At 31.0% G+C, this 15161-nt stretch overlaps 1 protein-coding gene across 2 annotated transcripts in view; it reads right to left on the reverse strand.

Annotated features, from left to right (window-relative positions):
• The window catches only part of LOC113550608 (rap guanine nucleotide exchange factor 2), a 65862-nt gene that overhangs the window by 25284 nt on the left and 25417 nt on the right, over positions 1-15161 (reverse strand). Inside the window, exon 1 of one of the 2 annotated variants that reach the window (XM_026952550.1) lies at positions 9343-10158. The exons of the other annotated variant lie outside the window; for it this stretch is intronic. The gene's annotated coding sequence lies outside the window, so the exon portion shown is untranslated. Of the gene's footprint in view, positions 1-9342; positions 10159-15161 lie in introns of those variants that run through there. 2 annotated transcript variants of the gene reach the window in all.

The raw sequence follows: 15161 nt of genomic DNA on the forward strand, positions 1-15161 counted from the left end.
ACTATCCTTACTATATATTATATATTGTAATAATTTACAACTAAATAGTCATTAGAATGTGGATACAGTTATTACATCAATGTTTTGAAAAGCACCAATATTGCTATTTACAGTAAAACAAGTTGTTTCTTATTTAATAAAAATAAGTCTTTGTTACCTTAAATGGTACAAAAAAATTTAAATAATTGAAAATGTGATAGCACGCTTGGCGAATCATTCTTTATAACTAAACGAATGTTCGGCATTTCCGTTTCGATTTTTCCATCGTTGCTTAAATAAATTACCGTTACCGAGTAATATTTTTGAATAATAATAATAATAATAATATAATATTTATTATATATTCCGTATAGTAGTGAAAGCCGCGGTGGCGTTGACCAGTGCCCACAAAACTATGTATAACAACAAGTACGTGTACGAAACAATGGATCTCGTGCCATCGTATACAGTCCAATTTTGGTATATATATTTTATTATTTTTTTTTAGGCGAAACCGTCAAGGGAACGGTCGTGTTGGCCGTTATTTTTCATTTTTATAATATAATATTATTATCGTGTGGCAGCGACGGTAGTATTATCGTTCGGTGGCAGGCCCCGGATGTCGGTGACATGGCATGTTTTTTTTTTTAGATATACAATAAACTAATATATAAACGTATAATATTATTACACAATATACAACGCGCAGTGCACGGTCTTTGGACGCTGCGTGCATATGTATAATTTTTATTCGTTACAAATTACAATCAAATAATTATTGTTTGTATTTAAAATTTAAAATAAACATCGGGAATAAGATTCAATTACCATTTATCATATTCATAAATAACATTGCTTAGAATAATAATAGCTATTATCATAAACTGTCAAACGCTGAAATTCAATTAAATTCAAATTAAAGTATACTCGAAATAAAAATTATGTTACAAGGTCTGCGACATCAATCAATTTCTCGGAATTTAAAAATAATATCAATTTTATAGTGTGTATTTGCACGTAATATATAGTTATTATTCAAAGTAATAAAAGTGGTGACATATAATATTATACTACATGTATTAGAAAAAAATGATAAAACCTGATGTGTGAAATATGAAATATATACAACATACAGTACAGATTTGTGAAGTACTGATGTTAATTTTAAAATGGATAACTCAACGGTAATTGCAATTTGCAATTAAATAAGTTCAAATGATTTATGTAATTGGTCTAAATTAAATATCATTCGGTCAAAATTACACTTTTTGAATAAATTCTTAGTTTTATTTTTCAGTTAAAATATACTATCAAAATGGAAAAAAATCATTGAAATACAGTACATAATGTATAGTGAAATGATTCAGTTTGTAAATAATTTGCGTTCAGTAGTCAGTATAGAAAACAAACACAACATCAACAACAACAAAAAAATAAATTCATAAAATAACAGGCAAAATAATTCGATTAATTTTCATTCAATTTGAAGTTTTGCAAATAGCACCTAGTATCGTTATTGTTTGGTAACCATACGTTTGAATAGTATGAATTTATAGGTAAATTATTAATCTATATACTATGTTTAATAATTGTGAATATACATAATTTCTGTAAATTTATAATTTAAAAAATTAAATCACATATACCTAATATAAATAATAATATAATATAATAATAAATTTTAAATATACATTAGTATAGTAGTATTCAAACATGCTAATTTTAAGTAAAAAATCAATAAAATAAAACTACATACACAAAATCAAAGTGTACATCACTCACGCTGGTAAAAATAATTTCACTCGCCCAAACAGAAGAAATGATAGTTGCCCAAACGACCACCGCCCAATAATTTCACATAAACATTTAGATTACATAATTTGTATTTAAATCAATAGGTGCACACAACACATATGGCACATAATATATATACAACGAACTAAGTAGATATAGTAAACGGAGTAAATAATCCGAGCCACAAAGTATAATAATATTATTATGTTCGACAAATAATTTACAAAACTAAAATATAAACGTAAAATAAATGTAAAAAATATACATCTATTGTGATTGCATTTTATTTTATATTGTTTTATTTACTTCTGTAATATTATATGACGAAGAGAAAATAAGTTTTGCGTTATAAATTATAATATTGCAGTTATAAGTATAATATGTAAACCTAGTATATACATGAATGCATGATACATAACATTTATGCGAAATAAACATTTTTCAAAAGACGTAAAGATATAATTCGTTAAAAAACATTATGTAAATAATTATAAACATAAAATATTATATTTAAAATTTCTTTTTATCGCGTCGCATACGTTTTTCATGCATATCGTTACATTAACTACGCTACACATAGTGCCCATATTATTATACACGTCTCAAAGGCCTTAGTGCGTGTATAATGTATATTGGCAAAAATCGACTGCGAAATATGCCCGAGAGTATTTTTCCCGTTTGCGTTCATTTAGAATTAAAAAGTTTTTTGAAAACCTTTATTGTCGGTCAACAAAATGTTCCACACAGCAGTCAACAACAACGCGTATTATACTTCGTATATTATAAAAACGAAGAATGCGCCGAACGACCCGTGACGCCTCACCCAGCAGAGCACCGCCGTCATTACAATCACACATCTACATAATATTATTGTACAATTAAAATATGTAGGTATATGCACAAAGATATAATAATATTGTTGTGTTTAGCTGTTAATCGTTTACGTTGCGTAAAATACTTATACACGGTACATTGCGTGGGCCTAAAATGTTTAGCATGTTAAGTGCAGGTAAAAAGATCAGTTATTTATTTAGTAGACATGGACATTTTCACTCCAATATGGGCCATTTTTTTCCTTATATATACTATGTAAATGCGATTATATGTGGACAATATAAATTCGACAAACGACAATTGACTATCTTATAAAGTTATAAATCATTGATAATCATTACACAGTTATTGTACCTAATATATGACAATTTTATCATATTTATAGTATAACTTTTAGTTAAAAATATTTAAATTAATAATTAAACATACTTGTATTATGAAGATTTTAAAAATTCGGAAGAAAATGTTCCTTATTTAGGTAAAAATGTCTTACATTCCTTTTATTCTAACGGGTTATACAATGTACACCTCAAATAATTTTATTTCAATTATATATTAGTAATGTGGTTGTCTAGGTATAAAATTCGATAAATTTAAGGCACTGTTGACGGTTTTGAGCACCACTATATTCAACGAGAGTAGTTGCATGTATGAATAATATATTAACGTCGAAGAGAAGAGAGAGGCTGGTACTCTCAACAGCTAATATATAATGTGCAACAGTCGAGTAGGAAATTTCCGGCCTGTCGATAGCCGTCGTCAACCGGAAAACAGAGCAACGTATATATGTATAATATATCTGTATATAGGTACCTATATATACGTGTGAGATGAGAGAAGATCCGTTACAAATTTACAATGCTGTCGCAATATGTGATTCATACTCTATATTATATCGTTATTATTACACACAAGACAAAACGTCATCATCGACAACAACAAAAATACATAGCACATTTTACGATTATTATTGCAGCAGCAGAGCTGGATAGAAATTCCTTTAATATTATTACTATTATTTTTTATGTTTCGTACGCGATCCAGCGTGTATATGGAAATTAAAAAAAATAGACAACACTTTTCTTAAACACGGTGTGTGTAACCTACGTATAATTACATAGTTATACGGTTTTCGCGACGGCGGAGATGGTGGCTTATAAACGAGGAACGCACACGTCGTACACGATACAAGAAAATTAAAAAATATAATTTGATATAATATAATTGTAATATTAAAGAGTGGAGAAGTGTACGCAACATAATAATAGTATTATACTTGGTAAATATTGATGCTTTCGGCGCTAAGGTATAACTGTAGAACATTAGTAATATAGTATATACATTATTATGTACGCTACCTTACATGGGTACCGGTTAACTGAACCGGCGTGGCAGTAAGTTACGTAAAAACAGCGTGCAGAACTTTCGGTACGCACGAATACACGATACCGAAGTTAAAGAACATTGTATCGGACACGACCCGCGCGGACCGTCGATGGAATTATTATTATTTTAAATTAATTGTAGGTATGGATCGATAGTCACCGCTTTCGAATATTGTAGCGATATAATGTTTACTCTACGTTTACACACATACAGAAAAGATTTCTTTGTTTTATTTTCAGAAATTGTACACTTATATGTACATCGAATGTAATTATGTTAAATTTACAAGCACTACTCTCATCCTCCTTCTCAATACCAGTAGAACTATAAGAGGTTACCCCCTAGAATGAGAAAAGGTAGCTCATTATAGAGTACACTATAAAAAAATAATTTAAATAACATTATCCTTTCAAACTGTTTTTCTAATCCTACCAAAACGTCCAAAACTCTTCCTTATCTCACCCCATAAATTGTTAGATTAAAATATTTTATCAGGTTTTGTACTTCATAAACTCCATTATTATCAATACATTTAATAGATAGCGAACTAATTATTACACAGAATCTCTAGTAAAGTAATAACTGCGATTAGAATTCAAAACTGTGCATAGCTATTTGTTGCAGACATATTATAGTGACAATGTAAAATTGTTTATTAATTTATTTTTTATTAATTGTATGTATTAAAAATTAAATATTAATTATTAATTAATATGTGGGTGTGCTATAATTTCACCAAGTCGGGAAAAAATGCACCATTCCCCCCTTCCCATTTAACATAACCCTGCAGTCTGCACCCACCACTGAAATTGGCGTAAGAACAATATTATAATACCCTCGAGGCGTCCACTATAATATGTATAATATTAAGTACGCGCATTGAAAACAATGAGCCGTGATTCACTTCCTACGAATTAACTACTCGAGAGATTATTATATCACGTTCGCAATTTCGCAAGAAATAACATAAAGACCATTAGACACAATGACCACCGTACATACAGTAACTCTTTTGTATAAAAGTTACGCTATCACAAAAGTATTTTAGTTTATAAAAAAAATTCTTTTTAATGTTTGTTGTTTTTTTTTAATTCCAATTTCTATTACCAGGCATGCGTATTACAGTATTATATTATAATATATATTTTCTTTTGATTCTATTTTTCTAAAATATTCTTTGATGTTATTTTATACATATTTGGTTTTTGTTTTTATACAAATTAGACAGAATAAATAAAATACTATAAATTGTGTTTGTCGAACATGAGTTTATCTAATGAAAATTTATAATAAAACTTTATAAAGTTTATAGTGTACGTTAACTACGTCAAACCACGAACACTATTGTAGGCATATCAAATACCTTTTTTTAACGACAAATCTAAAACACGAATATAATATCGATACGGAGAACACCGAACATTCACACTATGTAAAACTGCGGTGTAGGAAACCGCAAAAGGCGACTTCGAGAAATCTTGCAATGCGTCTATCGACAAAACGTTTTCAAATTTCATTTGAAACTAAAACGTAGAAAATCTGCGGCTAATAGCACGAGTGTAGGTACCTACTATAACATGTAGAAACCATTAGAAAGTACTAACTACGACTGTAGGAATATTGGCGCGATTTTGTCTCGGCGACAATCCGCTTTCCCCGGGCCACCATCGTTTTATTACATTGCTTCGATACGAAATCATATTTAATTCGAATTCGCTACGCGTCCGCAAAACGAGTTATGTTCACTTCCGCACTTTAACGCGATCGCGGTAAAAAAAAATCCAAATTAAAATCGTTCTCGACCGCGCACAAAATGTATACGGCAATATACGTTCTCGATCGTGTTAAAATCACTCGCCTCGTCGTATAGGTACAAACTTAAATTTACAATGGGAAAACAGAGAAAGCACACTGATCACGACAAATATTTAACATCGACATTTAATGTTATGATATTGATTTCTCCGTTTGACGACAATCTTCTTCGATTCGTCTAACCACCGGACAACTGTTTCACTGTATTACAATGATTTATATATAATATAAAAAAAAACACTTAACTGCTAACACCTGTGACGTGATGATAAATGAAAATCTTCACATAGACTAATTACAGTGTGTGTCAACTTCATAGCTACTATTCTGGTATGAATATAACAATATTATCGAGATTCAACACTGACCATACGAGAACAATAATGTATAATAAACTTAAAATTGGTTTCCGTCGATAAAATGATACCACCCGAATGCCGAATGTATGACACATTAGTTTTGGCAATAGTTTAGCAACAATCGATCCACATTCAATTATCATTATTGTAGAGAAAAACAATTTACTACCTATGGATATCAACCGATATTTCGATTATTAATATCATTGAAGAAACAAGTTCATTAGTGTGCGCCAATATTGAAAAGGTAATTGAGAATTTCTTAACAGTTCACTGTTATCGGATATATCTATTACCTATTTAGTTATTAAGGAAACTACGAGTATATTACTTATGCGTATTATTATGGGAATATATTTGCAGACAAGCCCAAGAAAACATAATATAGCGTATGGTTACATAGTTACGAGACGGTTACATAAGCCAGGTGTGTGATCGTAAATCGTGATCAATTCGTATTTCAAATTTCTAACTCGCGATAAATTTATATATACGGCTATAGACTGTGTAAGGAAAGTCACATTAACATCAAGCTCCACAACGCAGAAATTATTATTAACGTGTCAAGACAAAAATAATAAGTGCGAGAGGCTAATTAAATGTAATTTAACATATTATGCCAAGAATCTCGAATGATTGGTTCCCAAACTATATAGACACGATTTGTTGCCAGTATAATAATAAATTGATCGGTATATTTTTTTAAGATAGCCACATTTTGTTAACAGTTATTTAAATTTAGTATAAAAGCGTAATAATTGTAAAACGGACAACTCGTTAAATACATTAACCAAATATTAGTAATCAGTAATCACTTATCATTAAATTATTATAGTAAGAACTTGCTATACGTAAAACAAGTTCAATAAATACAATAATATAAATGTATGTAAACGCGTGTGAGTGTATTCATATAATTTAATTTAATACCTATCCAACTTGTACATTAATATTTCATTAATATATTCACTTTTTTACAACCAGTTCAACGAGATTCCAAATATTTATGGACATTGAACACCAAAAATGTATTGGTACTATTATGTTCCAATTATATATAAATAATATAAATTGAAAATATAATTAAATTATTGTTTATAATTCATCACCATTAATCTACTAATATCTATTGTTCGACAATTGATAAATATTTAAATAATTGTGTGTTTAATGTACAATTAAGTACCTAGTAGTAGGCTAATTTAATTATAAATCGATATTTGGAACGATATTCATTGATTAATTCAAAAACTTTATAAATTATATGACGAATATGATGAATGTAAAAATGTCAGTCTCAAAACATTTTTAAACTCCATTCGTTTAATGAAACAAATTGTTCAATGATTATAATTTAAGCGATTAGTAGTATATAGTTAATCCACAATAGAATACCACAGTAGTCTATACATTTGTCGTTAAACTATTGATTTTTTTATTAGTCTTTTATGGATTATATACATTTTAAAACTAATAAAATTATGTACCTATGTAGTATATGATAATGAAGAGGACATAATATTATTACCACTATGAACATTAACTGAAGTCGAGATGGGCGCGGACAATGATGAACAACACACTATAGGTTGAAATAGTTTGAACTTTGCCCATCATTGGTTTATCACAATGAATACCAATGATGTAACATTGAAACTGTTAAAATTCAATTTCACAGTCGAGCTAACTAACTGGATGAAGATTTCTATGATACTATTTTTGTGTGCACACTTTAATAGTTAATATACAGTACACAGTTGGGTATGGGTTAATCTAAGGCTAACTACAACATATGTACGAACACATTGAAAACATTATCAGCTCTATCGAATGAAAAACCACAATCACCCATCTTAAACTTAGTTTAACCAGGTATAGGATTTTGTTGCAAATACATTTTTGGCCGCGAAATGATACAAAGATAATTATCATATATAAGTGTATAGCATATATCCCTGCATATATAGTATCATTCTGATTACAATAAAAAACTTTTTTAGCATTTTTCGCTAGTATCTACTTTTTTTAAATTTCACATATTTCTATAACTGTGTTACATAAGTACTATACTAATGCAAAAAATAACTAAAAAGCGTAAAGTGGTGGATAAAACAATTATTGGAACACCGGAATTGAAATTTCATCGAAGTGATTTACCTACTATTATTGAAAACATCAATATAATAATTATTCATAACGGTATTTCAGTAAAAATAATGTTAATGGAGAACAAAATAATTAAAATGATAATGAAATAAATAAATAAAAATAAAATTAAATATGGACAATATGGTCCTCCTTAACATAAGTTGACATAAAAAGATCTCTTAGTGATTAATGATATCTTATTGAGTGTTAATACTCAATAGGCCAAGTTTTAATGAAAATAATTTATATGGTAATAATGGTTATTCCTAGTAAATTCTTTTTTTAATATTAATATATAGTTGTATGTATTTTATTAGCTTAAATAAGTAGATGCTTTTTTTGGCAATTACAAAACACTATTAACGATTTATTTCGCTACTGTAATATAATTTTAGCCCTATTTAAAACAACGGTGGTTATCATGTAGTTTCGCCAACCATCTATGCCATAATTAGTGACACAGATATGCTATCGTTTTGTTCAGTGGTCTATTATTAACAAGCGACTTGTTCACCGCTCAACCGTCTGTCGCCCGCTCGCACACTGATGAGGACGTGTCGCAGCTAAGATGTTACGGGAATTGAATAGCATTAACACCATCGTAAACGGCAATCTAGCAATATTGTTCTTCGGTTGTACGCGTCGTCGTATCACTGACGCGTACCTAAACGTCGTCACTCGTCGTTTGTCTCGGGGGAAACATGTTACATTGTGTACGGCGACGGCGATTTGGTGATACGTGTATAATAATAATGATGATGATGGTGATGATAATAATAATAATAATAATAATAATGATATTCGAAACTGTTGTTTCTGTTGACGATTGCACACACACGCGCGCGCGCGCGTTCACGGACGCGCGTGCGCGAGCACACGACAAATCCTATCCGACATAATAATATATATTATATTATTATCCTTACGTATGAAATGCATAAAAACTAAAATCATGTAATACAATTCGACTTAAAATTCAGCGGTGGTACCTACTGGTGGTATTAACAGATAGGTACAAACGTTTTACCTTTCATTTTCCGAAGGCGATCGGCGTTTGTCCAGAATACCGGATCGTGAGTTTGGAAAAAATCAAAAATCGAAATAGGTAGGTACGTCTCGACGATATCGAGATATATACGTACGGACGTGCAAGCCTTTCACCGTTCTGTTATCGCCGTCGTCGTCGTAGTAGTAGTCGCTGTTGTTGTGCCGAGGCGGCCAACATTATTGTTTTCGCGTGTTGGATCACCACACGCGGCGCCACACATAATAATAACACTGCATAGTATGTATACACGCGCGCGCGCACAATCGAAGCCGAGTTTTTGTTAGGTTATAAATACACGACGAGCAGCAAACCGACACAATCGGACGGAAATCGCGAAATTTACAGACGGACAAAAACAAAATCACAAACAAAACAAAACGATACGTACCGCACACGACGGATGTGTAGTGTGCACTAATGAGTAATGAGTAATGTTCGAGCGGCGGACACGACGAACGCCCGACCGTGATGATAACGATAACAAAAATATTATTTTTTTACCACTTGATAATATGCACGCACGCACGCACACTCGCGACACACACAGAGAACAAATCCAAAGACGGGTTATATTAATAATAATAATAATAATAATATCGTATTCAATTATTATTAATTTCGCATTTTTATCAAACAATTATCATCGACGTCTTCGTCGTTGGATGAATATTATTTCGTCCACTTGATTGTCGAGAGAATTAATAACGAGGACGTAACGTAATAGTAATAGTAGTATGCTCGAACGTAGTCGTTGGTTCCGCGCGTGTGTGTGCGAACGGTGTGTGAGTGTGACAACACGCCGCGCCGTCGGACTCTCGGTGTTGCATTTCTCGGTGGTGCGCGTGCGCAATAATACGTCGCGTTTCGTTACGTGCATGCGTGCGTGCGTGCAACGGCATCGATGGGCGCGACGGACCGTCGTGTCAGCAGAGAGGGGGTAGACAGTTGGCGGGAGCGACGTCGAGGGTGATGCGCGATCCGTGAAACCGTACCGCCACCGCCGCCAGCCGTTCATACCAATCCCCACTACGATACGCCAACCATACTATCCCACTCCACCACCGCATCACCAGGACGCGGCACACCGACGACGTCGTCAACGTGCCCCATTCATTTGCCAAAGGGCCCCTTCTCGTAAAGTCCGCGTTCGCGTGCGTGCGTGCGTGCGTATGCACGTTGCACACGCCGCCGCACCGTGACGGGGATGACGCGCCTACTACTACTACTACTACTACTGCTACTATATAATATTTTTATTGTATATCATATACAGTACAATGACGACGAGACGCCGCCGCCGCCGGAGTGCGCGCGTATACACCGCGTTCGCTGCGCTATCATCGCAAGACTATAGTAATCTACACTGAATTTATTAATTACTAATTAGATTCGTGTCCACCGTGTCCGGCCAACAACTCACCATGTACTTAAGTACTTTTAAACTACATAGTAAATAGAATATTGAAAATTATTCTAATAAACGACTCGATATATCAGACCAAATACCTAAATTAACGAAATTAATTGATGTATCTATTAGTGAAAATATTTTATTCTACAAAGCTTTTGTATCTAATATTGTCAAAAAAAATTTCAAAATTAAAATTGAATGTGATACAATAATAGAAAAATGTCTTATATCAATGTGCCCATCGTGCATAGAAAACTAACACAATCTACTTAACTTATGTAGGTTTAAAAATTTATACGTTTTAATATCATATTACCGTTAGTCATTACTCTTTAGACATGGTAAATAGTAACTCTTTCAAAATAAAAATAAAATAATTGCTACTTACGGTTACTGCAAAACCAAAATACAGAAATGTATATCAAATTATAGGTATTTTCGTTCTCTAGTAGTTTAGTTGCTAGGATGAATTATTAATAAAAGGTTCGTATTAATTAAAGGTTTTAATAATTATAAATAATTTTAGTTTTATTAGCTTAATATTGTATTAATTAACCTATGTTATACATGTATTAAAGTTTAGGTAAAATTGTATTAATTAAACAACTTTTTAAATATTTAAAATGTTTTCGATTAGGCTTCAAATAATTATTTATAGTTAAATAACGTAGTATAAATATTTAATTACTACGGTATGGTCGGTATGTACGAAACAAATAAAATGACTTAAAATACTTTTATAATATTACATACAAATCGTACAATACTATTGTTTACAAATACTAATGAATTAAAAATTAGTCACAGAAATCTTTTACACGTAATGAAAAGTATTCATCAATAAGATATTTTTTTGGAATATTGGTCACTGCAAAAAACGAATAATAACTATAATGGTTAACTTTAAACTTAGCGTGTCTGATAAGGTTAAAGACCACTATTTTAAGTAATAATATACATAGTACCTATCTCATAGGAGATATACTGAGTACGTACGTTTGTTGGGCGAAGATCGAGGTCGTACGACAGAGTTTTTTGATTTTTTTGAAAACTTTTGTAGACGTTTGCGTCAATTCACATCATACACCGCGGTCGTGACGACGCAATTTTATATACAACAAGTCATAAGACAGGTGACAATTGATAAGTTAGCAAATCAGTTGTCGATTCCTTTGGACATATTACACTCGTTATGCGTTTACTTATCGGGTCGTATTATCATAAAACACGCAGATAGGTAGGTAGTAATAATATTATAGTACATGACCGTCAATATGGCAATACGGTAAGAGCCTTCAGCCGACTGAACGCGCGTGTTTCGAGGGTCAAACGCCTATATCATACTATTATAATTATGTGGTGTACTTTCAATTTTTTGAAACATTCAACTGTCGTATTCGGTTAAGAATGTCTCAGACTCAACCAACAACCTGTACGATTGTGATCGAAAACGATCTCTTTATAATTGTGATCGTTCTGTATATTATATTCTTATTCTGGAGCAATAACATTCACGTGCGTTGACAAACGAATATTCGCATATATGTACCTATATAATTATATGAGTAGAATATATGTATATGCATATACTAAGACCCACAGTAAAAGGCTCTCTTAAGGATTTTCGAGTAAATTATTGCGAAGCCTAACATACATTTCTATTTACAAATGTCTTTAAAATACCTATGTTTTTTTACTGTTCATAATTTATTGATTTACAGTTAACAAACTTCAGAAGAATTGTTGAAACGGAAAAATTTGTATAGTCTTTAAATTACACTAGAATAAGTCAAAGCAGCTGGTATTGGAGTACATATAAGGAGCAAATTATGGCTATGATAATGAGCGGTGCGTGTAACAAAAAAAACTCGAGGGTGTTTTAAAAGTATAATTCATAGTCATAAGTCATAACTGTATCCTGCATTGTTTTGTCATATAAAATTTTTGAAATTATTTTCTTATTTATTGTTTTTCAAACGTATGGCCTCAAATCTAAGTAAAAAGCTTGTTGTTTGAGACCTAGATTCTAGAACCTACTCAGTACTCACATACAATCACCAAAGGACGGCCTTCATAAATTACATAGATTACAGAGCATATACTCGTATTATATATTACTATTTTAGATGTACTGTATGCATGTATCTGGTTGGGTATATCCTCTCCCCGCGTATACTGGAGTATATTATCGCGGCTAACTGTCGTAAATAATACGAGATTTACTGGTGGTTTTAATGGATATTGCATATTTAATAAGGGCGTTTACCCCGCGCCATCGTTTGACGTATTTTAAATTTACTTCCTATATAGGATATTATAATGTCATCCCACATGACCCGCAGGATCTACTGCATACATAATATAGGTAGTTATAATACAATGAATACTATTTATATACTATATATAGGTACCTAAATAATATAATATTATAATAGTGAATCTTAACAAATGGATTACCGAAAGGCCCTTTATAATATATTATGTACATGTAACAACATTGGAATTATTTTATCCTGCACATTTATTTACGTTTTTTATCCCACAGTTGATTTCTTTTTTATTCATCCAATCAGCAATTTAGACACATCACGTGAGCACATCTATAATATAATAATTATTATAATATTAAACGTGCAATTTATAACTATTTAAAATAAGATTACCCATTTGTACCTTCTGTATCATGCTGTATCTTCTTAAATTTAAATTAAATATTTGTTTTCTTTTATATATTGAAAACATCATGACTCCTAGCTAGTATAATTTGTACGATAAGTGAAATTGCTGCAATGCTCTAATAATCTAATATCTAGTCTAGTGTATGCCAAATGACAATTAATATAATAATATAGATATTCTGTGGACGCATAATCTTCAATTGTTAATTTTAGTTTAAATTAGATTTAGGTACTTGAAATAATGATCTTACACGTTCCTAAATTATGTATTATCTGCATGAGGGTTAATTTATTACTCATCATTCACTTTCTATAAGTAATTAATAGTTAATAACAATATTATATTTATTAGTAAATATGCTAATGATACAATAATCGAAAATTCTAAATATTTAAAATTATTCAATAAAACCTGGAGATTTTGGCAACAATCAGCATTGATGAAAAGGACTATAATGTGATGGAAATTATAATTGATATTATATCACTTCAATATTGACGTCTCAAAAATAAAATTTAGACACCAAGCACTGGAAAGCAGATTAAATTACAATCAGAGTAAAATACCTCAAAGCATAATTTAATAAAATGGGGAATGTTTGCAATTTTCACTACCGACTTACTACTGTGAATATTGGTTTTTTTTTAAATTATTAATGTCTAACATAACAATTTTCTTTGATATTACACAATTTACAAACCATTATGTTTTAAATTAAAATGACTAGCACTACGCAGTATAACTATGTTTTGTAGTTTGTACGGTGAAATTCCAATTCGACGAAATTCCTATTGTTATAAGTTAGGAAATCATTCATTCCGAAAAATTTACATAATACATTCATATCAGTTACAACGTTTTAGCAAAACTTTATTGTTAATTGTTTAAAAATTAATTTAAGTAGGACAAACGAAATTCATAATAATGAATTATTATACGGAATTGTCAAGTCTATGCTATTAATTATTATACACGGAAGACTGAAAAACGTTTAAATTTAAATTGTTTCCTTTTAAAAATATATGTTTATAATAATAACATTTATATTAAACAATATTAAACAAAAACTATTCAATAATTATAACTGTTTGTGTTTTGCTAAATCTGGATAAAGTAGTCATAAAATGTTTATGTATAATAATTTATAATAAATTATGTACCTACCTAAAAATTATAAACCTAAAAAATTTCCTGTAGCGCAATAATATAGATATTGTATTTTTATATACGGATACCACATTCGAGTTAACATGGTACGTATATACGTTTTATTATTTATATACAACATCATATTTGTCTATTCGTCAGTAATATTTCCGTGTGTCCGTGAATGTACTTTTTTGTTTTTATAACTCCCTTTAAAATAACACGTGTAATAATAAGTCCCATATTACTTCCCACATGTTGTTCCAATGTAGCAGAAAAAAATAAGGAGACAAGTAATCGCTGTTCTATATATACGGCGTAGGACGAAGATAAAACATTTATTAACGTTCTGGTTTATCAGAGGCGTTTTTTTTGGACTGAACCACAGACCTCTTTTGCACTCTTTAAAATCATTCATAATCCGAACCCGCATCGGGTCTTGATCCCTAAAAGTGGGCGAGAATTCTGAATTAAGTCCAATTCAAGTCTCTATTGTAAGCGTATAACGTCACGTTAAGGGGATGTTCGGTCGGAATCGTTAAGTGTTTAACAACTTGTGCCG

Source organism: Rhopalosiphum maidis, chromosome 4 (genome assembly GCF_003676215.2).
Source record: "Rhopalosiphum maidis isolate BTI-1 chromosome 4, ASM367621v3, whole genome shotgun sequence".
Classification (NCBI taxonomy): domain Eukaryota; kingdom Metazoa; phylum Arthropoda; class Insecta; order Hemiptera; family Aphididae; genus Rhopalosiphum; species Rhopalosiphum maidis.